This window comes from Cryptomeria japonica, chromosome 3, assembly GCF_030272615.1.
Source record: "Cryptomeria japonica chromosome 3, Sugi_1.0, whole genome shotgun sequence".
NCBI classification, from domain to species: domain Eukaryota; kingdom Viridiplantae; phylum Streptophyta; class Pinopsida; order Cupressales; family Cupressaceae; genus Cryptomeria; species Cryptomeria japonica.
The window spans coordinates 680,074,705-680,099,064 of record NC_081407.1 but is presented as its reverse complement, the minus strand read 5'-3'; the positions used below and the strand labels follow the sequence as shown (position 1 = coordinate 680,099,064).

The 24,360-nt window shown below is 36.2% G+C and overlaps 1 long non-coding RNA gene across 13 annotated transcripts; it reads right to left on the bottom strand.

Annotated features, from left to right (window-relative positions):
• Positions 1–1,563: 1,563 nt before the first annotated feature.
• LOC131038594 (uncharacterized) lies at positions 1,564–24,080 on the bottom strand. 13 transcript variants are annotated; one of them, XR_009104516.2, is made up of 12 exons: positions 23,781–24,078; positions 15,954–16,021; positions 14,384–14,502; positions 14,088–14,209; positions 13,787–13,930; positions 13,242–13,326; positions 12,992–13,117; positions 12,234–12,352; positions 11,354–11,527; positions 9,959–10,114; positions 9,428–9,466; positions 1,564–1,849 (listed from the first exon to the last, which is right to left on the bottom strand). It is a non-coding gene; the product is annotated as an uncharacterized LOC131038594 (long non-coding RNA). The 13 variants fall into 13 exon arrangements; XR_009104515.2 differs by lacking the exon at positions 9,428–9,466 and having other exon boundaries at positions 1,565–1,849; positions 23,781–24,077; XR_009104522.2 differs by lacking the exons at positions 1,564–1,849; positions 9,428–9,466 and adding an exon at positions 12,060–12,077 and having other exon boundaries at positions 9,542–10,114; positions 23,781–24,080.
• Positions 24,081–24,360: the final 280 nt, after the last annotated feature.

Below are 24,360 nucleotides of genomic sequence, written 5' to 3'. Positions count from 1 at the left end.
TCAGGTGTTGTAGTTGAGGCCGTTGAACTTTTGACTATGTTCCAACATGATGTTGGTCAAAGATGTCATCACAGAAACTGGGGTTGAATGTGGTCAACCTAGTGAAAGCACAAAGAATGAGACAGAAAATTCTGATTAAAAATCAAAATAGAAGCAGATACTGAAAAAACTGAAACCCTATAGGAGAATTTTGACACAAATTCCAAGGCACAAATTTCAAGGTTCGGAAAAAACCCATAAATGATTTTTTGTTTTGCAAACTCAAACCAGCATAAACGGTGCTTAGAAAACACCAAAATTCCCAACGTCCACAGAATTAGTAGAAATTGCAAATTGTTTTTTAAATTCCAAGGCAAATTCGTTGGCACAAAATTTGAGGCATGGAAAACGAGTCACCTAGAAAAATCTAAGACCAACCCAAAAAAACTCTCAAAAAACCCACCAAGAATCTGAAACCAGAATGCAGATCAAACGGCTCAAAATTGAGGCACGAAAAACGATGCACCTAGAAAAATCTGACAGTGACCCAGTTGAGGTCTCGAAAAACCCACAAAGAATCTGCAACCAAAATAAAATTTATACTTGAACTGAATGGTCAAAACCCTAGTTGAAAATTGCAGAAACCCTAAGAAAAATTTTAACCTGCACAAAAAGCCCGCCCAGGAAGAGAAAAAGACCCTGCTCTTTTTTTTTTTTTTTTAAAAACAGTTTTTAAAAAATCTCTTCAATAAAAACTTCAAAAAATTTTAATAACAAAAACTTTCGAAATTTTTAATTTCCATACTCTGATACCATGAAAAATAAATTGAATGAATGATTCAATAACCGGATGATTGCATTGAACGATATAGACACGTATATATAGAGGTTACAAGACGATGTTCTATAATTAAAACATAACGTTAAAATAAAAGATCAAAGAGCTAAACGCTAAATTAAGCATGAAAGCTAAATTAAGTTTAAAAGCTAATTACATAATAAAAAGCTAACTTAACAAGCTAAATAAGTCGACAACTTAAAATAGAAGATGACCATTATAAAAGATATTAATATTATTTTAACAATATTCTAGTATTGTCTTCTGAAAAGGTCTAGACTTCTTGTTGTGAATATTATGTCATACACTCATTTATTTAATTATGTTATTTGAATGCATTTAATATCATTGCTGAAGTTTCCTAATTGTATTAAGAAAACAAACAAATCGAAGATTGCAACCTAGATATACTTGAGCAGCCAATGTGAAATACTAAGCTATATAATTTTGAGAGTGAAATTTGAAGAAGATATTGTCAAGAATATTTCACTTCTCTATCCTGCTTTATTAGTTTTTTGCATTCTTAATACATGAGGAAAATGCTACATATCAATAATCTATGTAGTATCTCCTATATGACCTTGCCCTGATGTTATACTTAAAGTGCATAAAACAAAAAGTTAAATAAATCTGCAATCATGCATGCTATCTGCACTTGGTGCCATCATAACCTAAGTAAGGAGAAGAAATTGAAAACAACCTATTTCCTTTGAGCTAAACTATTATGTAATTTAACAAAACTATTGAGCAGAATAACAGAGCTCGCTTAGATCAGTAGAAATTCAACAGAAATATACATGTCTAAAGAACAAAAGGAAAAAGGTGGAAGAATGAGGTAACATGAAAAGATTACATAGAATGCAGTATTAAGTCTTGCAGTGTAGCCAAGCTGCGCTATAGTAGCTCAACTTGTATGCCTTCTTGCATTCATTCAAAGTTATTTTTTTAGTAATATCAATCAACTGTTGCAAAATGTGAAAGGGTTGAAGGCAAGCATAAAGATCTTAAACAACCATATAGTTGTCTGACTACCTGTCAAGCCAGATAGTTATCTAAAATTAGTCTTGTGACATTATTTCATGCTTAGGACCCCAAAGATGTTGAAACCCTCATTTAATTTCACAGTATTATATTGTGAAGGATATGTTGTTGATAACTCCTTGCATTTTTAGGAAACACAAATAGAAATGCAACTGCAAACATAATCCTACTAATTAGCATCATGATGGAATGGATTAGATTATTTGCCCAACATATAGCCAAGGTTCACAAAGACTAGAATGCAAAGATTGTTGCCTTGCAGAGACGAAGGATGTAGCATGAAATAAATAGATAATTGAAACAGGAACTATATTTAACAAGATGAAAAAAAAATTGTCAATTGGACTTCTTTCTAATTCACATGCACTCACTAATCTTTTGCAATGCAGGGTAAATTTAATAAACACAGTCTTGTTGAATGTCCTAGATATTGATGTGCCTATTGTTGATGTTTGTAGCTATGGTCGAACTCCTCCTATGGCCGACATAGCTAATATAATTGTCTAATTGGCCTATCGGCCTTAGACAATTATAGGTCCAAGATTAAATACATTTATCTCAAGCATAATTAAGAATTTAATTAGCATCTTGCTCTATTTGTAATCGGTCACCTTATAAGGCCAACCTCATGTAAATCTGCAACCCTTTGTGAAAGGTTATATTACTTGAGGGCCAACCCTTTGTGAAAAGGTGCCTCTATCATATATATACAAGGTGTGATATCATCCATTAAACACAATTCATTCATTCGGAGAATTCATCTTTAAGCAGAGCGAATTCACTCTTCAGCCTAGTGAATTTATATCTCAGTCAAGCGAATTCGTCCCTCAGCAAAGCGAATTCATTCTACAACAGATCGGATTCATCCATTAGCAGAGCCCAAGTCATATGGACAAGTTTCAGATCATTCCATGACAGGTTGAGGTCCTACATCAGTTCGGACTGCACATACAATAGTATGGAGCAAATTGATATATATAGCTTCTAGGAGAGAAGCATCTTGTAAAGACATATATTCAGAGATTTTATTGCTAGGTTTTTCACCTTCAAGAGGAAGGTTTTCCCAGGGTATTTTGGTGTGATTCTTTGTTCACTATGTTAAATTATCTAATAGCTATTAATCTGATCTAAAAACATGGTATCAGAGCAGGTTTGAAAAGATCGTGATCAGATTTCTTTATAGCAAAAATGTTCTCCTTCCTCTTTTACCCTCAAGGTGCAATATCCACTCTTGAAAATGGTATACAGTCTGAAGGTTGAAGATAGACTCGAAGGTGCTTCAAACTTCACTTCATGGAAGTTCAAAATTCTTGTTGCACTTGAAGAAAATGATCTTCTTCAGTTTGTGGAAGGAAAAGATTTATTTGAACCAGAAGATCAAGAAGAGAAACTTCAATTTAAGAAGAATGTCATCAAAGCGAAAAAGATCTTGATTGACTCCGTGAAGGATCACCTAGTGCGTATCATTTCCAAAATGTCAAATGCAAGAGACATGTTCAAAACCTTGTAAGGGATGTATGAGATCAACAACACAAGTAGGGCTCTTGCATTGAGACAACAACTTCATCAAATCAAGATGGCGAAAGGAAAATCAGTCATATCCTTCTTCATGAAGATTTCAGAACTAAGGGATCAATTAAGCGCCATTGGAGATGAAGTTGTGGATAAAGATCTTGTCATGTTAGCATTGAATGGCCTTCCTCATTCTTGGGAGCCATTTATTCAAGGTATAAGTGGAAGATCCAAATTTCCTAAGTTTGATCGTCTCTGTGCTGATTGCATCCAAGAAGTGTCTAGGTTGGCTGCAAGGGGAATTGTCAAAAGTTCCCAAAATGAAGACACTCATGTTCTTGCCACCCAATCTACTAAGAACAAAGGAAGAAATTGGAAGAAAGGCAACTTCAAGAGGAATAGAGATCAAAGGACAAACTTTGCACCTGATTCAAAGAAGAAGAAGAAAGATCTCTCCCACATCTAGTGCTTTAGATGTGAGAAAGTTTGGTCACTTCGCAAGAGGTTGTTTGTCAAGGCCTAAGCAACAAGTGGCAAACATTAATGAAGTCTCAAATCAAAAGGAAGCAGAAGACAACTCTAATGGATTCCTCTTTATATCTGCATTATCAAGCAATATACCCATGGATAGTGATCGTTGATTGATTGATAGTGGAGCCTCTAGACACATCACAAGCTATCAAGAACATCTCTTAGATTTGGTGGAAAGGGATTCTAATTTTCAAGTGATCATTGGAGATGATGCATGCTATTCAATAAGAGGATCCGGTGCTACTTCACTCAACTTAGAATCTGGGATTCCGCTTCATCTCAGTGATGTTTTGTTCGTACCTAGAATCAAGAGGAACCTTATCTCCATTTCAGCCTTGGAAGACAAAGGTTATCAAATAGCATTTTCAGAAGGGAAAGTTCTTGCATGGCCAAAGAACTCCAGCATCAAGTCTGCTCGTGTAATCAAGAATCGGCATGAGAGTTTGTACACGCTTTCCATTCGTCCAGTTCAAGCTCTTCTAAATGACTCTTCCAGTTCCAACAAACTATGGCATAGAAGACTTGGACACCTACATTTCAGGGCTCTTCCATCATTGGAATACTTAGTCATGTTCATGATAATACATGTAAAGGTTGTGCTATGGGTAAAAACACTAAGAGTCAATTTCATAGTAGTGAAAGTAGGTCTAAAGAAATACTAGATCTTGTACATTCTGATTTATGTGGGCCAATGTCAATGGCATCCCCAAGTGCATTTTTGTATTATGTATCTTTCATAGATAACTACTCTAGGAAGACTTGGATTTATTTCTTAAGGTCTAAAGAGCCAGATGAAGTCCTCGGTAGATTCAAAGAGTTTTAGACTCAAGTGGAAAATTTATTTGGAAAGAGAATTAGAGTTTTAAGGTCTGATAATGGAGGTGAATACACCTCTGGTAGATTTAGTGATTTTTGTATTGAGGCAGGGATCAAGAGGGAGTTTTGTGTCCCTTACAACCCACAACAAAATGGGGTTGCAAAAAGTAAGAACGGATCTATTGTTGAAGCTACAAAAGCCATGATCCATGATCAAGATCTTCAAACCTTTCTTTGGGCAGAAGCTTCTAGAACAACAGTGTATGTTCAAAATAGATGTCCTCATCGGATATTGCAAAATACGACTCCAGAAGAAGCCTTTTCAAGGATTAAGCTTGATATCAATCACTTGAGGATCTTTGGTTGTCCAGTGTATGCTTATGTACCTAAAGATAAAAGAACTAAGTTGGAACCTTCTGGCAAGAGAGGAATATTTGTGGGCTACAGTGAAACTTCTAAGGCCTACAGAATCTACATTCCAAGTCAAAAACATATAGAGGTTAGCAAAGATGTTACATTTGAGGAAAATATTGCATTCAGAAAATCTAAAGGTTCATGCATGGAGATAGATGATGAAGATCGAGAGATTCCTCAAGACATGGACATTGATCATACTCCTAAGATTCAGAGGGAGTCTATAGAACCTAAAGTGAATGATGATCCAGTTGAGCCTTTGGATCCTATTGATGGGCCTAGAGATATTATTGTGAATTGAAAGAGACCTCTTTGGGCAAGGAACACTATGCAAGAGGCAAAAAAATTCACAACTCCTAGAGGCACATTCAGAGAAAATAAAAGACCACATAAATTCTCTAGCTATGTTGCATTGATGTGTAATATTATTGAGACTAAACCTTTCAGTGTTGAGGAAGCCTCGAATCAGCAAGTATGGAAAGATGCTATGGATGAAGAATATCAATCAATTCTTAAGAATGATGTTTGGGATATTGTACCTAGACCTGAAGGAAAGTCAGTTGTATCTTCCAAGTGGCTATTCAAGATTAAGCATGTAGCTAATGGAAGAATTGAGAAGTACAAGGCTAGATTTGTGGCACGTGGTTTCTCTCAGAAAGAAGGAATAGACTATAGAGAAACATTTGCTCCAGCTGCTCAGTATACTTCCATCAAGACCGTCATTGCTATTGCAGCAGCTAAGGGATGGAAGCTACATTAGATGGATGTGAAGACAACTTTTCTCAATGGTGTAATTGAAGAAGAGGCCTACATTGAGCAACCTGAAGGCTTCATGATTCATGGGAAAGAGTCTCATGTATGCAAATTGAAAAAGGCATTATATGGTCTTAAGCAAGCTCCTTGAGCATGGTATGAAAGGATTGACAAAAACTTATTGAGTTTGGGTTTCTGCAAGAATGATGTTGATCTAAATCTTTACTTCAAAGTATTCAATGGTGAATTTTTAATCTTGGTTCTATATGTTGATGACTTATTTCTTACCAAGGAAGAACATCTCATCTTTAGATGCAAGGAGTTGACTTTAGAATTTGAGATGAAGGACCTAGGACTCATGCATTTCTTTCTAGGTTTGGAAGTATGGCAGAGGCCTAATGAGATCACCTTGAGTCAACGAAAATACACCATTGACATTTTGAAGAGATTTGGGATGTTAGATTGCAAGTCTATGTCTACACCGATGGAAACTAACTTGAAGAAGTTGAGTGAATCTACAGCTAATTCAAATCTTGTGATCCTACTATGTACAAATAGTTGATTGGATCTTTGATGTATCTAGTTAACACTAGACCGGATATTTGTTATGCAGTGAGTGCACTTAGTTAAGTTCATGTGTGAACCAAGACAGATACATCTAGTTGCAGCCAAGCATATCTTGAAATACTTGCGTGGCATAGTTGGATATGACTTGAAATACTCTTCCAGTATGGACCTGAATCTTTAAGGCTATTCTAATTTCGATTCGACAGGGAGTGTTATTGATCGAAAGAGCACCTCTGGTTGTTGCTTCAGTTTGGGATCTGCTATGATTTCTTGGTGTAGCAGGAAGCAGTCTCCAGTGGCACTGAACACCACAGAGGCAGTATACATTGCAGCATGTGTGGCAGCTCGCGAAGCAATGTGGCTTCGGAAGCTCCTTGTAGGATTGTTTGGATAATCGTTGGAGCCTACAGTTATTCATTGTGATAACCAAAGCTGTGTGAAACTTTTTGTCAATCCTGTCTTCCATGACAAAACAAAGCATGTAGAAATCCAATATCACTATATTAGAGGTATGGTGCAAAGGAATGCTATTCAATTGAAGTACATTAGCACTGATGATCAGACAGTCGATATTCTCACCAAGCCTCTTACCCAAGTGAAGTTTGTGTACTTTTGAGACAAGCTTGGAGTTGTGGAGAATGAAGCCCTAGCCGAGAGGGAGTCTCAGCATCAGTAATTTCTTGAGATGTACCATAATGCATTCTTCTTTGTGAGAGAAGTTTGAGGTGCAAGCCCTTGGTAGTGCATTCTTCTCTGTGAGAGAAGTTTGAGGTGAAAGCTCTTGTTCCACCCTCTGGGAGTAGCCATGGTGGATGTCATGGGAGAGACTCCATGACTTGGCACTTGTGTTTATTCACCCTCTAGGAGTAACCATGGTGAACGTCATGATTAGATGACGACATCACGTTGAGTGATTCCATGATGGGCACTTGTGTTGATTTGCATTTCGACACATGGGAGTAGCCATGATGGACCCACCCTCTGAGAGTAGCCATAGTTGATGTCACTATGTGAGTCAGACATCAAGAAGGATTCATCCCTAGCTAAGAGGGAGTGTTGATGTTTGCAGCTATGGTCGGACTCTTTCTATGGCCGACATAGCTAATATAATTGTCTAATTGGCCTATCGGCCTTAGACAATTATAAGTCTGAGATTATATACATTTATCTCAAGCATAATTAAGAATTTAATTAGCATCTTGCTCTATTTGTAATCGGTCGCCTTATAAGGCTGACCTCATGTAAATCCGCCACCCTTTGTGAAAGGTTATATTACTTGAGAGTCGACCCTTTGTGAAATGGTGCCTCTATCATATTTATACAAGGTGCGATATCATCCATTAAACACAATTCATTCATTCAGCAAATTCATCCTTAAGCAAAGCGAATTCACTCTTCAACCTAGCGAATTCATATCTCGGTCAAGCAAATTCATCCCTCAGCAAAGCAGATTCATTCTACAGCAGATCAGATTCATCCATTAGCAGAGTGCAAGTCATATTGACAAGTTTCATTTAATTCCGTGACAGGTTGAGTTCCTACATCAATTCGGACTGCACATACAGCAGTATAGAGCGAATTGATCTATATAGCTTCTAGGAGAGAAGCATCTTGTAAAGACATATCTGTATTTGCTAAATATATTCAGAGATTTTATTGCTGGGTTTTTCACCTTCAAGAGGAAGGTTTTCCCAGGGTATTTTGATGTGATTCTTTGTTCACAGTGTTAAATTGTCTAATAGCTATTAATCTGATCTAAAAACAACACCTTTACCTATACAGATATGGTCTTGGATGCAGCTCTGCCTATATGCTCTGCATCTAGATATGGTATGAAATTCTTTGGTGTATTAGATACACATCTGTGAAATTTCCTATGCAAATTTAAAATCAAAACGCACAAGTGGCCATGGGTTAGAAAGTGATGCCCTGAGCACCCAGTGAATTAGGGTTTTTGATATATCACTGTACAAATCTTTGAAAGGATAAATATTGTTGTTAAAGAATCAAGATATGTTTCCATTTTGATCTTTGAATTTCTAATTGTGTCATCAAATTCTGTTACTTTTGGTTTACAATTTGCATTCAACGATGATATCAATTGAAAACATTGAATGCTGGTAGGACTGTGTTTTGGTTCATCCTTCATGCCTACGCTCAATGGTTGAATTATAATAGATGGAAATGGATATTAATTTTTTAATATTGACAAGTTTGTTGCTTCTGACATTTCTTGGCTATGAGTATGTTTATGGTGTGTGAAATTTGCCTTGGCAATTTATTTTTCTTGTATAACGTTATATAGTTTTACTTCTTTCTTTTCCAATCTGTAAAAAGCAACTGTAATGGCTTGCAGCTTCTTATATGTGATGATAAACAAGAAAAAAAAAACTTCGGTTTCTTGAGTACTTGAAATTTGTGAGCATTTGCAACCTAACTACTTTATACCTGTGGCTGTGTTAGTTTCTGCATGCTTCAAGTATGACTATGGACTTGAATTGTCGAGAATGAAGATAATGTAAAGTCATTAGCTAAATGGGACAATATATCTTAGGTACCTTAGGTAGCAAAACGAAACATAAGTTTGATGGGTAATTTGCAATGTATTTTACACCTGCCATAATTTCATAGGCTTTAGGGAAATCTTCACCTGATGTCAAGAAGTTCAATAGATTGTGCTAGCAAATCAAGGGCATGAACTACAGTTTCAGATTATGTTTTGAAAAATGTAATGCAGTACATTGCAGCATTACAGAAACATTATGCAAGTTCCAAAAATCAATTCTGTTTTTGTGTGGAATATTGGGTTATAAATAGACTGAAGTAATATGAATTGTCTAGTTTAATATGTTGTATGTATTGCTAAGAAATTTAAATATATTGCAGTAGAAATGAAAATTGAAAAAAAAAAATTGCCCCATATGTTAATAAAATCAGCGAGTGCAAGATACCTATACTTAGTTTTGCAGATTCTACCTGTGTTAGTTTCCAAATTCTTGAAGTATGACTATGGACCTGGATTGTAGAGAAAATGAAGTGAATGCAATGTCGATAGATATAAAGGACAATATATCTTAGGTACAGAAATGAAACATAGTTTTTTTTCATTATAATCATTCGTCAGTTTGATAGGTAATTTCAACAACTAAATTTATTTGAGCACAAAAGTAAAGATTAACAGAGAACATGATTTTAGCTCTTTTCCTGAATGTTTATGCATTGTTATTAACAATCAGAGAACATACTTTTAACTCTTTTGCTAATGTTGCTACATGTGCTAAGTACATTTCAGTTACAGTAATAAGCTGTATGGTCTTTAATTCATGAGAAATTGGCACTGACCTGTTTGTAAATTTGCTGAACAGTAGTCAATTAGTACACAACGCAAGATAAGAACTCAAATTTCAGAGACATGTATCCCTATCACATGAAACTTAAAAAAAAAAAGACATTTGAAATGCTGAAAGGATGATTTTTTTAGTTCTGTATCAAGGTGAGAAGTAATACCCTCACGGTATTTGTAAGCTGGGGACCCTTGCGACCTTCCTTATGCATAAACAACTTTGCAGCAGAACCCTCATTTAAAAAATTTGGTAAACAGTCTTTAAAGGTTCCAATAGAAAAACATTTATTGTTTATGTTACTTGCTTGAACATTATACTCCTGCACAAAGTTTTCATAAATTTATTATAACAAATATTGTCCTCACCAACTGAATCAACAGTTTACAATATCTAATTTCAATTCCTTTAGTAAAAGTTTGCCTTCAAAGCATATAAAAATAAGTAATAGCATGAGTGACCAGTACCGCAAAGATATATTTTGTTGAACTTAGCTAGCTTTCATATGAGAGTAACCAGCATAAAATAGAATGCTCAACACACTTAACAGTGCACTGTTTATGTTGAGAAAACATCATGAGTCCCATTGTAAGGTAGATATAGAGTAAAATGCAAGTAATATCAAGGCAGACCATTGTATTTGGAATTGCAATTAAAAAACCTAAAATATCACCAAAATCTTTACTAAAAATATTATTTTCTATGAAGAAACCACACTTAAAAAAATCTGAAACTCTATCTAACAATTGACAAGGTAGATATTAGATCAAAATGATGAGCAAAAATTATCAAATATTCATCTACCAGGGGATAGCCAAATGTCCAACATGTTGAAAGATAAACCAAAATCGTTTAAAAAAATAAAAGGTCTATTATTGTCTTGCATATGACATTGTCCTTTCATTCTCAACATGATCAGCGGATGCAACACTCTAAACCCTATTCCTTGACCTTTGTTGTAATATTTTGAAATGGTCTGTGTTTAGAGAAGAGCAGCATATAGGTAATTGGATCTTGGTTAATACTGAGTTTGAAATGACTTGTAATTTTCATGCTATGTGCCGTGATTTTCATGTTGGTATGCTCATGGCATTAGCCTACTGACTCCCTACAATATAAGTAGACAATAAGAATGTAAGTGAATGGTAAACACGAAAACACGAGACAAGCATGAGAATAAAATAAGAAAAATAATCAATGAAGGGAAAACAACAGGCAACACATAATCACTTTATCTATTAAAAATAAATTAACTAAATAGAACTTCTCTGACTGTACACTGTGAGAATGTAAGCCCCTGCAGTGACACCCATAAATAGTACCCCTTGAAGCCTGCTAAAACTAAGCATAGAAATAAGAATGTCATACATCTCATTTTTGCCCTAAACTGAATATCAAACGAAACCTATAATATATGATAGACTAGGAGTGAAAGTGTACCCAAAGTAATCAAGCACTTTAGGAACATGCTCTCCAAGATCATCAATAGTAGTTATAGCAAAATCAGTAAAAGGGAGTGATAAACATCTAAAAACTTGAATTTAAGGTGTAAGTAACTTACTTCACAAGTTAAAAGTTCTTCCACAGCATGGCGAAATTGCGTGCCTACCAATTTTCCATAGGCGCAGTCATTCCTCAACTCAAATATTGGTGGAACCACAAATTGATGGAAGTGGAATCCAAGGGGCGCACATTTCTCCTCCTTGAAGGCAATCCATTTGCCCACGATCCATGTCTGAATTCATGCATATTCATTAGTTTTGCAATTTTTGAAATAAATGCCAAAAGTTTAAAATCTCAATTCAAACGGACACGAGAAGTCATGATATTTTATGAGTTATTCCAGCATATCAGGAAAATAACCGATTGCAATGTATGAAATAGTTGTTTTGTGGATTGGACTGGTAAGCCTTTATGCTGCAGAGAGCTCCAGGTTTTTTACAGAGGCATTTTAATGTTTCCTTTAATCAGTGTTTTGCACACAGTTGTTTCTCACTGCTCCAGATCTGCCAGTTACTGATCAAAGGAAACATGAAAATGCCTCAGTAAAAACCTTGGAGCTCTCAGCAAGGACTATGTCTTGATAAATTAAATTGCAAGATATATCACAGGGTAGAAATTTAAATGAGAAGAATAATGCTTATATCGCTTCCAAGGGCAACTGTTTTTCTGATACATGATGTTTAGGCAGCCTCAAAATATTTCAGTTCTATGTTCAGCACTAAAACTGAGATATATGCCAAGTAAAAGATCTTTTGGTCTCTTACATCAGATCAAAAAGTAACCTGTAAATTATAAGATTCAAATCATTAACCAAATTTACAAAAACTCATGGATTTTCAATTTACTAGAAACCGACTAGACAATTGACACGGCAAAGGACAAGTATGAATACTATGCAGAGTGAACAATAAATCGAGAAAACTATCTTGCAATAATACCTCTTAATAGGTCTTTTTCCATGACTTCCCAACTCTAGAACATCAGCGCCATTGTTCTTCATGGCACTACAGAGGAAATCCTTGGCATCTCCACTCATTGCCTTTGTCTCTAAAACCACCTGCAATAAATGCAGAAAGGATTCTAATAAGAAAGAGAGTATCCAATTTATGGATTGATGCAAGACAGCATTCAGGCCTTGTTAGTTGGTGCTTTAAAGAATACAAGAAAGAAAGAAAGAAAAATAAAGTCTCGAAAACTCCAAATTGATATATTATTACAGGACGTTGATCTTTGTCAGTACACTCTAATAAGTAAGAAAGGCAGAGAAAAAGAATCAAGATTACACTTCATGAATTAGTGCAGATACTAATTCATGAAGTAGAAGTAAGATGTTGGATGCGGTTCAGTATACCATGGAAGAAAGATGAAGGGTAGGGAAGGTTCAAGGAAGGCAGAGGATGAGGCCCAAAATTGCAGTTCATGGATTTGGGCAAGACTGCTAATTCTTGGAATAAGTCAAAAAAGCCAAAAAGGAAATCAAGACTACAATTTATGAATTAGAGCAAGATTGTTGTATGAACTTGAAATTGGTACTTTGGTATTAGCATCATTAACATTGTGGGGAAAGTTATGGTTGAAGCAAAATTCTACTAACATCTCACATAAAAATACTATTGATGGGCCTGACTAATGTGCTTTGGCTTTCACAAGAAGCTGAGATAGTTAAAGTAGAAAGATGATAGACGAGGGTGAGTACCTTGATGGATCCAGAATGGAATCCATTCTAAAGAGATCCTTGCTGTGTGTAGAGGCTCATGTTTAATGAAGAAGTCCCATTGAAGAATGGGGTCGATTGAAACTGCTGCCGACAGCAATCTTCTCTCTGATTAAATTATAGGCTAAAAATAAGAAATTGAACTCTTACATAGACTCAAATTGTATTTTGAACAAGAGATTTCTCAATTTCATTAAAACTCGTGTGCTTAATTGAAAGAGAAAACACTTACCATAACATTTGGAATCCCAGATTTCTTCCAATCCAGTACTGGCCATACATCTGGTGAGGTAGATTTGGATTTGAATGGTGTTCTTCTGTTCTCAAGAGACATCAAATATATTTGTTTATTTCCATCTTCTGCAATTTAAGTTGATACCCTATTTTATTTTAATATAAAAATAACTGAGTAGCCCTTCTTAGAAACCTGGAACAAATTGCGAACAACACTTTAATTTTCTTGCTATCAAGCAGTGAGTGATCTTTTGTTGGTTACAACAGAATTGTTTTAGAATGAAATAAAAAATAACCTAAAATGATCCGGCTGTATACAGTTTAAAAAAAAAACTCGCTGAAACCATGGCAAATGACTTAGCCCTTCTTAGAAACCTGGAACAAATTGCGAACAACACTTTAATTTTCTTGCTATCAAGCAGTGAATGATCTTTTGTTGGTTACAACAGAATTGTTTTAGAATGAAATAAAAAATAACCTAAAATGATCCGGCTGTATACAGTTTTAAAAAAAAACTCGCTGAAACCATGGCAAGTGACTTACCTCAAGAGTCTGCCCAAATTGTATCATGCAGTCAAAATGTGGACAACATAAAAATGGGCAGAGTTTGCAGGAAAAACATCACATAATCCTAATGAAGCAGAATGCTTCTTAGAATGAGATGAACCAACACCAATCTCTCTACAGCTGCTGGTTCAATCCATTCACAATAATCAGAGACAAGGCACACCTTGAATTAGCCGATCACAATAAAATTGTTTTCAAATGAATAAACACAACCTAAAATGATCTGGCTTTATACAGATTTAAAAAAAACTCACTCAAACCATGGCAATTAACTTACCTCAAGATTCTGCACAAATTGTGTCATGCAGTTAACAATGCTGATGAGAAAAAATGAGCAGGCATAATTCTTTTTAAAATGAGATGAACCAAAACCAATCTCTCTACAGCTGCTGCTTCAATCTATTCACAATAAAGAAAAAGTAGATTTAAAAATACCACTGCTTACTGTTCTGTTAGGCACATATGCAGACTGTGGCAGCAGAGACAAGGCAGGTGAACTGTGACTCTAGAAGACCTTCATGCAACAAGAAGCAAATCTATTCCCTATGCAAAAGTGCATCCACAAAAATGTACCAGATTTTGGTGGTCGATAAACTAGCCATCTGTATGGCCTTCTATATTCATCCTGAAGCATGCAGTAGACACATGCCTCTACAGGTGCCCACCAGAGAACTCTAGAAACAAGTTTCTAACTGATAACAAAGACACGTTTTAATTTTGCAAAACATTAGAAAATCATCTCAAATTTTTCACCACTCATTTTTTATTGGCTAACAGATTTTTTTCTTCACAAAAAAAACCAATACCCCAGCAAAAAATTGATCAGCCAATAAAAAAAAGGTGAAAACCTCAGAAAATTATTTTAATAAAAAATCAGAAGGCTTGAAAGTAGTTGAAACTATAGTAAATAAATTTTAGTTTGCTGGCATAGTTTCGAAGACCAAACTAATTGAAAAAATAGAACACCGAAAACATTAGTCTCCACCTATATATAGGCAGGGACTAATAAGTATCATCCCAAATAATGATAAGTCAATTACCACATCCAAATTATATTGAAGTGGGTTTATTAATAGTAATAAAGCAACGTAATTCAAGGCCATCACACAATGCCCCTAAGATGCTCATATTGACTAGTTTGCTGACATAATTTGTTGTTTCCTACCTATATTCTTTTTTCTGGGTTGTTAAAACATTTTCCTGGGTTATAGATTAATGTTAAACATAAACACAAAAATGAACATAATGAGTCAGGTGGGTATTGACACTTTCACCTGCAATGCACATGATCCCCACTGGAATTAATGCTTTACATGAAATACCACATACTGCACATCAGCTATTGTGCTGACAGTAACCCTTCTTGCTGCAGCTCTCTATTGTGATAATAGGCTTTCCATCTTCACCCAGTGAACTGGTTTCAGTGCCTTCACAATCCCTATCAACAAACATAATCTGGATCGAAGGAAGCTCTGTGTGAGTTAAAACCATTGAAAAATCTGTCTTCACATCCCTTCTATCTCATTCCCCTGGAGTAATTTGGGCAGCTGCTCCTTGATGGCAGCCAGACAGTCTAGCTTTTCTATAAATCTAGAGGTAAATTCATCAGTAACATAGACACAATGCAAGCCTCATGTTATAAGTCCACACTTCTGCTGCCACCATGTTGCAATTCAGATGTGTAAGCAGTACTGAAACCTTGGAAAGAAGACGAGGTAGATTTGTACCAGTCATTTCTAGTGTGGTGTGTTTCCCAATAGATTGGACCCCTACAGTTCACTCAAACATGTCCTCAACTCCATGGTGAAAGCACCCCCTTTTGCCCCCAAAGCCTAAAATAATATCTTATCTTTATATTTAGTTATTTGAGATCTCAAAAAATCCAAAAACAATAATTACCAGGAATTTGGGATTTGGGAAGGGGACAAGGAAGTGAGAGATGATTCCAAAAATTGATATGGATCTGTGAATAAAGGTGTGTCCATAGTGTAGTTAAATATAGTGAGTAAAAGACATAGGTAGCTTGTCCCTGACAAAAGTTTTAGACTGATTAAGCTTAAAGCAAATTCCCTTCTTGAAAATTTTTTTATTACTTTGTACTACAAGAAACCAAGGATATAGTCATTTGAAAACATTAATTTACCTGCTGGATGTAATTATTACTTCTCTGGCCAGTCAGCTTGATGTCCAGCTCATCTGTTACTTAGAATACTGCAGGGGAAAAATAATCAGCAAAGTCCATCCAAAAATACAGGCTTATCATCCAACATGTACCTTCAATTAAAATAACACATTTTAACATTCAACAGGTTTGTTTTAATACAAGAATAGCCCTGGGATCATAATCAAGCCCATATAAACTCACCTAGGCAAAATTTTCTAAAAGACAAAAAGTAATACTGGGCTTTCAATTCAAACCCTTAAAATTTCTGGTAAAATAGCACAAGGCTTACCCCATCTAACCAGGCACCTTCATCTAGCGAAAAATCATACAAGCATATGCACTATGGAAAATTCAAACCTTTAAACAAGTTACAAAGCTTCCCATCCATAAAACAGCCACTGTCTACAGAAATTTAAGTTTTAGAGATGTCAATATCAAGAACTTTTTAAACTTGGACTACCTCGAGATTAATTCCATGTGAGTTCGCACTGTCAACTATGTGAGGCATGTAAATTAGACCTTCACTCATTCATTTCTCCCTAGCTAGCATACAATATCAAGAGCACTACTAGCACGTTTGAGCACCTACACCATAGTCAAATTATCAAGCATTATCATTACCAAAAGCTAGCAACTATCAAGAATTTATTAAGCATCTATCCTTCACCATCATATCATTGTGCAATCATGGCTATGCTATTTTGAAGAGCAAGCCACATATCAAAGCATTCAAGCATATCTCAAGTAGCAATGGATTCTCCTAAGGTCTTTGTTGTAGTATTATTGTTTATCATTTGATTTGTGCATAGATCTTAGGTTTCATTTGGTGATTGTGCAAATTGTGAGTTTGGATCTTGCATTGCATTTGTTTCCTTATTGTGATCACATTTTCATACATTCACATTAACTTCTTCCTTAATCAGTCCATTCAAAAAAATTGTCTTAGCATCCATCTAATGTAGCTGCCAACCTAAAATAGCTACTAAAGACATAATGGTCCTAAGTATACATAGCAACTGAAACAAAGATCTACTCATAGTCAACTTCCTCTCTTTAAGAGAATCCTTTAGCTAAAAATTGAGCCTTGTATTTTTATATGTTGCAATCAATTGTAAAACCATCTTGTTGAATCCACCACTAATTTCTCCACTGGTCTCATCACTATCTCCCATACATCATTCATCATGATAAGAAGGGTCTGCATCAATGATGGAAGACATTACTGCAACATAACTAGGAAAATCCTTACAAGGATAACTAATCTAAAATAAGTCTTTGGAGCACTAACTTGCACATCTACCACTACAATGTATGTTAAAGGCAAAGCCATTTAGGCTTCCTGCCTGTGATAGGGGATAAATTTCTCTTTGACCCATATTGGAACCCACCTAATATAAACTTCTACTCATTGAAACTTGTGATACTCGAGGCAGCAAGTGCTGTCTCCTCCTTAACTGCTGCTAGAAGTTCTTGGGACACGGAAGACCACACATCCTCCTTCGCCTTCACATCTAGACTTAATACCATCTTCCTTTGTGACGAAACATGGACCTTGTAAGCCTTATAGGACTCACTGTAGCTAAAGTACCCTTCATACTGGAGTGTTCAAGCTTTGTACTTTTCTGTTTTAGAACATGAATGAAAAGCGGACTCCCAAACACTATACAATTAGAAACATCTAGTTTCTTCCCTATAGAAGCCTCATCTTGAGTCATTGTCTTTCAACACTACTGGGAAAGTAATTCAATATGTAGACTGCAGTAGTATAAGCATTTGCAGAAGAAACATAGGAAAATCTAAACCATGAACCATAGACATAGTCATCTCTACCATGGGCTTGATCTTTCCCTCTAAAACTCCATTCTGCTAAGAGTTGTAAGGTACTGTAAAATCCTTGATCCCTGCTTCTCTACAAAAGGAATCAAAGTCATTGGAGTTGTCTGATCTCAGTATCATTATCTTCCAACCTATTTGGTTCTCAGTGAGAGCTTTGAATCTGTGTGCCTGCTGAAGCCCTCATCTTTGGTCTTCATAAAAGAAATCCAAGTCTTTCTAGAAAAATCATTAATGAAAGTAACATAATACAAAAATAAATGTCCACACGGCTGAAGACATGGGTCCGCAGACATTTCAATGAATCAAATCAAGAAACCCTCTTGACCTATGCTCACTAATCAGAAAAGAGGCCTTGGCATGCTTTTCGAGTGCACATCTCTTGTACACCCTCTCTTCTTCACCTTCCCAAAGAGGGCCTGCTCTTAAGCATCAAATACTGGAGTCTTGTACTCTCATCTCTTCTCTAATGAAAGGATCCATCCACTACTAAATTCAGTAACTTCTCCCAAACATTGATATTTGAATAAGGTTGTGCCACAGTGGACTGAAACCATTAAGAGCAATCTGGACTAGCTCATTATCTTTGACTTCATAACCAGGTACACCAATCTGATCTCTAAGCTCTATTAGCTTCATCAAATATCTTGCCACTGTATTTTCTTGCTCATGCAGGTAGTGTTGAGCTTGTTCCTCAAATGCATCACCGTGGATACATTCACACTCTAGTAGAAGGTTCTCAAGGCATCGCACATTGTGATGTCCCCATCAAATTAATACCATTTGGTGGTATTAATTGTGAATAAAATGAACTTTCCTTATTTTATATTAGTTCAAATGATGACTAATATATTATAATAAGAGTTCAATATTTGATTTTTCAATAAAGATTAAAAGTTAAATATTAGTTTTGCTTAATTATTTTGCCTAACTATTATTTAATTATTTAATCCTTGCAGGAGTTGGTTTTCCTACGGGAATTTTACCCCCTATTTGTTTTTTAAATAAGGATTTGGCAAACCAGAAAAGGTATCGGATTTTATAAAAAAAAAACATTGTGGAAGATATTGTTCTCGAATTCTCTAAGAGAGATATTCTGGAGTTTCACAGACCTTTCGTCAGTGTCTGCACTGTCCTATTGATCTTTATCGGATAAAAGCCTGGCAGTATTACGAATTGTGGAAAAAGCAGTATGGGCGGAGAGTAAGAATTTTATTGCGTGAGACATTCATTATTCTGGCCGCTATATTATTCACGGGTTCGTGAATGTCAATGTTTCCTACATGTGCGTTCAATCATTCATCACTTCTGCTGTTTCCGTAAACAAATTGTTGGGCGGAGTTCACGGCGGAGTTCACGTGCGTGGATGATATTCAAATTTCAGTCCCGTGAAAGACTTTCTGTGCGGTATTCCCTGTTTGTAATTTTAATGGTTGCATCTTCCATAAAGGATTTCTGACCGGTGACGGATGGGTTTTCATTGTGAATATTAAAATATTCTGGCAGTATCGGGTCTCCAAATCGGCTGTATCGTGGTGGTCATTCTGCAGGATATATGTTATTTATACGGTGTTCCCGCTGATGCTTTGACTGTGATATTTCCAGCAGGGTTGGAAATTTGCGGATTAAATACAGGTGCATTAATATTCAGTAAATTCATTATACAGAATGATTTCTTGCATTCGCACAGTTTAACAATTAGCGTGTGAAAAATCTATTGTTTGCTTTCCTGTATAGTTGAATTTCTGCAACTGTAATATTGCAACTGTTTTACAATATTGTGAATTGAGCAGTGAAAGGCGTTTCTGGGTATTTTGTTCCCTTGAGTTATAATAATTTCTGTGCCTTCCAAGTAAGAATTAAACTTACCATGAGATTTCAAGTTATTTGCAAATAAGATTAGTCAAGGATTATTGCACACATCTCCTTGGCAGTCTTCTTAGTGGGAAATGAGGGATCATGTGCTCCTTCACCAAATCTAATAGAATTCACTCTGCCTCCTTTGTCTTCTTGTTGTTCCTGTGAAATCTTTGAGATCTGTAGGGGAATAAAGCTTCTTATTCACAGTGTACCATAAGTTTGTTTTTTTCTCGGATATTCACCAATCTTTACTTCCGTGGCTCATATTTAGAGGATCCATATCATGCCCCCACCAAACTAGGATTAGCAGCCCCTAATTAATACAAATCGCAGTCTTTACTAACAATAAACCTAAGCACTAGCAATTGAGTGGAGGGGCTGGCCAAGGTTCAAATAGCCATTCAATGTAAACAGCCGATCTAGGTTAAAAATCAATATAAGAGCCGACTAAGATTAAGAGAACAGTCTTTGAATGAAGCTGCCTAAGATTAGTTGAGAAATATTATGGGCAGCGCTCAGTTTTAAAAGGGTGCAACTCTTACAAAGGCAATGGGTGTTTGTGAAGAGATGTGACCCCCTCAACTAGAAGATCTAAAAGGAGGACAATTTATTTGTATTTGTGTAAGGCATCAAGGCAATGGAAAATCATTGGAGCAATTAAAGAATTCTGAAATCAGGTGTGAATAGGAAAAACAAAAGGGAAATTAAGATATAAGGCAGAAAAAATATTGTCTTCGGCAATCATTATATTTTGAGATAAGTTTGAATGTAATATTAAATTATAAATTAATTGATATATAGATGTACATTGCAGAAATCAAGTAATTACTATTTGTAAGTAATTTTATTGCATTTCCTTTATTATTATTTAGTAGTGAGTGCATATAGCAAATTCCTACAGGGAATTGGTTTTGAATTTATTAGAAATGACTTGCAAATAGGAAGGATGACCAGCCTTCCGAGTTCACAAGATATCAAGCACACCACCCGAGATGGATGGACTAGAAATCCTGCCACGCTCACAGGCCAGAGGATGTTGAGGACCAAAATCCAATCATGCCCCTAGGCTTGAGGATCTTATCAAGCAGGCCACCTCGAGATGGATGGACTAGAAATCCTACCATGCTCATGGGTTGGGAGGCAAATGAGTGCTCCTAGGCTTGATTGAAGACGGTGGTGTGCCTCCAAGGTGGACTGAGGGATGGAGTGAACCTGAGATCCTGCCATGTTCATGGATCAGGAGGCAAATGAGTTCTTTTGGGCTTGAGGGACTTTTCAAGTATGCCACCCTAAGATGCATGCTCGTGGGTTAGGAGGCATATGAGTACTCTTGGACTTGGGGGTCTTCTCAAGTATGCCACCCCGAAATGGGTAGACAGGGATCCACCCATGTTCTTGCAATACAAGGACAACCTTCCTTCAGATTACAGTTTGCAAAAAATTTCAACGAATTCCTGATATGGTTGCCATAGGAATATGCCTTGGAATAATTATTAATGATATTGGGGTATTTTGATGATGATTATATGAATTTAGATGTTATCATGGAATTGTTAATACTTAATGATTTATATGTCAGTTTCTAATGATTAATATTGTTTGCAGGACCTAAATCAGGATTATCTTATAAAGGACATTTCAAATAGGTAATTTTATATTCATAAATGTATTGTATTTCTTATCTTAATTTGGAATTTTGTTTTAGGGTGAAAATCAGGACTAACCCAAAAGGGGACATTACAATCCCTCCTACAAGTGACTCTCTCTCATATTGGGAGTCGTCATTGCTATAATTGTACAAAAAAGCTTCAATCTACGATCATTGGATCAACTAGGGTTTCATGCCACAACAATGTGCTAATTACTAACACAATTCTTCTTTGATCAGTGAAGCTTGGACATAATGCCCACTGAAATCCTCTGACTGCTCTCTACTCCCGACAGCTAGCCTCTCCATATATAGCATCTGCAAGGTTTCAGAAACTAAGCTCTGATATCATGTCTAAAATTCCTCGGCAACATGGTAAGAAGACTCCGATCTTAAAGAGCCCTAAGCTAGAAAGCTCAAAACTAAAAGCCAATCATAACTATTGAACTATTAATGCTAGAATCCACAAACATATACAATAGAGGAACACTAACTGACAAATATTCAGCTCAGTTCCAAATCACATCATGCTTTTATTTATCATAAAACAGAAGTTAAAATGTTTGGAAGACACTAAAAAATCGTAATGGATAAAAGACCTACCCCAGGCTTCATCTAAACATAGCCTGGATCCTAAAACTGGATTCATCGACCCTTGATCTAATTTTATCCGAAGAATCTTCATCCTTAGATAAACAGGGTCATTTAAGATACATCAACCGTTGATCTAATTTTATCCTATGAATCTTCACGCTCAAATAAATAGGATCAAACTCGACAAAAGAAAACTGTTATTCACTTATTCTAAGTCTGAAAAACAAACTACACAAAAGCAACTACCAATCTGGACAGCCATGAATATGACCATTGTTCTCTGTGACTGTCCGCTCTACGGAACAGCACCTAGGTTTCAAACATGTGGCCTGCAGGATTATAAGATTCATGTTGACAAAGCTGCGAGCAACTACTTGAAATGAGCCTGCTGTTATGGGCTCATGTGTCTCTATGATTGCAGATTGATCCCAAAGATTTAGTTCCCAAACTCAAAGTTATTGGGCAGTGTTCTTTTGAAGAAGTGTACGAGAACTTGTGGCTTGGAGTGAAGGAGATTCCTACATTTGGTGAGGATATCGATTCTCTATTGCAAGTGGAAATCGGTGTTCCTCCAGAGCTGCAGAGCCCTTTCATTGTTCAATTGATAGGCTTGCGTTGCACACATAGGTGTGTGTTACACACAAATATATTGCTATCTTTAGCTTGGATAGAATACTAGAAGATCAGTTGGAAGGGGAGAAACCCCCCTTTGCCTGTACATGTTGCAGTGGACACGATGCTAAAAATCTCAAGGGCAGTCGAGCACCTTCATAGCCAAAGAACCATGCACATGGATCTCAGAGCATCTGATGAGTACTGTGTAATAGCAACGGACACCAAGGGGCAGCAAACTGGGTCTTCTCCTTGATTCACTGATTCATAGATATTCCTGGCACCCACTCCCTCAAAGAGCTACTTTCATGTTAGTATCTCATAACAAGTCATGCTGAAGCTGTATAAATATGTTTTATGAGTATATTACTTTAAAATCCCCAGCTCTGCTTCAAAACCCTGTCTGGGGTACTTCTGTCCCCTCCAATAACAAGATCCCCTCGCGACTTCTAGAGAGTGGAAACTATAAAGCCTCAAACTCGCCTCTCCAAAGTTGCACAGCTTAACTTGCCCATAGTCGTGTGCTCTGAATTCTGGTACTTCTGAAGGCTGCATAAGCACATTAGATGCTTTGAAATCCGTGTGCATGATACTTTGACTGTGAATATACCAATTGTTCTTGAGATTTGAAGTATCATGTTCTCATTCCCCTTCTTCTAGCCGATCTTCCAGTATGGAGCTAGAAATTTCCATGACAAAAGAGACTGCAACTTTGACGACAATTTCCACTTGCAGTCGAGAGTCAATATCATCGCCAAACTAAAACAGGAACCTTTACTCTAAGCCATGACCCCTCATACATTTCTCCTAAAAACAAGCATACAAGAGCCCATATAACTCTGACTCTAGTAACTAAATAACTCTGACTCTAGTAACTAAATCTTTGAATCAATCACAAAAACAAACAAGAGCCCATAATTACAAGCACCTTTTACCTTCATTCTCATCCACGGACCAAGCAAGTTCATGTACGTGAATGGCGTAGGCCTCCCCAGTACTGGACAAGCTATTGGATTCGATCCATCACTTATATCCTAAGCACCGCTTGTGATGCAATTCTGCTTGTTTTACAACATGAAAAACTTCCTTCCAAGCCCTTCCCATAATTTTCTTTCCTCTCAACCCTAATTTTGACGTAGCCCAGCACCTACATACCTCTTTCGTAGGGCTCAGAATTTGCCAATTATATATATACAGACTATGAAGTGAGCTTAGCAACAAAAGCATAAGAGAGATCATTGGACTGGGATGAGTTGTACCTGAATCTTGAGGTCGGTTAAAAAAGTTTTTTCCTAAACAGTCAGTGCTGAGCCCTCAAAATAGTAGCCGATTGTACCTATTGATGAACTTCACCAAAGCCATATCAGCGATATTCTAAAGTCCCAAAACAAAAATACAATTGTAAAGAAATTTGTAGGATGGACCTTGCTGCAAGCGAGTTTTTTTTTGCCCTTTTAATATACATTTACCACTTGTATCTAAAGGAGGTGCAATCATTAAATCGATAGTAATATATATTTTATATGATACATTTTCCTGCACCACTGTGTTATTAGTTCCTGCCGACAGGATACTAACGCATCCCTTGGATGCGTTTTATTAGTTATGCCGACCAATCACATTTAATTATTTTTTGGCTTATTTCACATTTTCCAATGTTTTGCTATTTTAATAGAATTAATAATTAAAATGAAATTATTTTTTGCTTTTATCATTGGTTGTTGCCGTTCATTTTTTTTTTCAAAACTATGACTAATTTCACAATAGTGTTAGTAGATTATTAATTAATAATCAATTACTCCATTGTAAAAATTTAGTGGCCCCACTTCATTCGAGAAT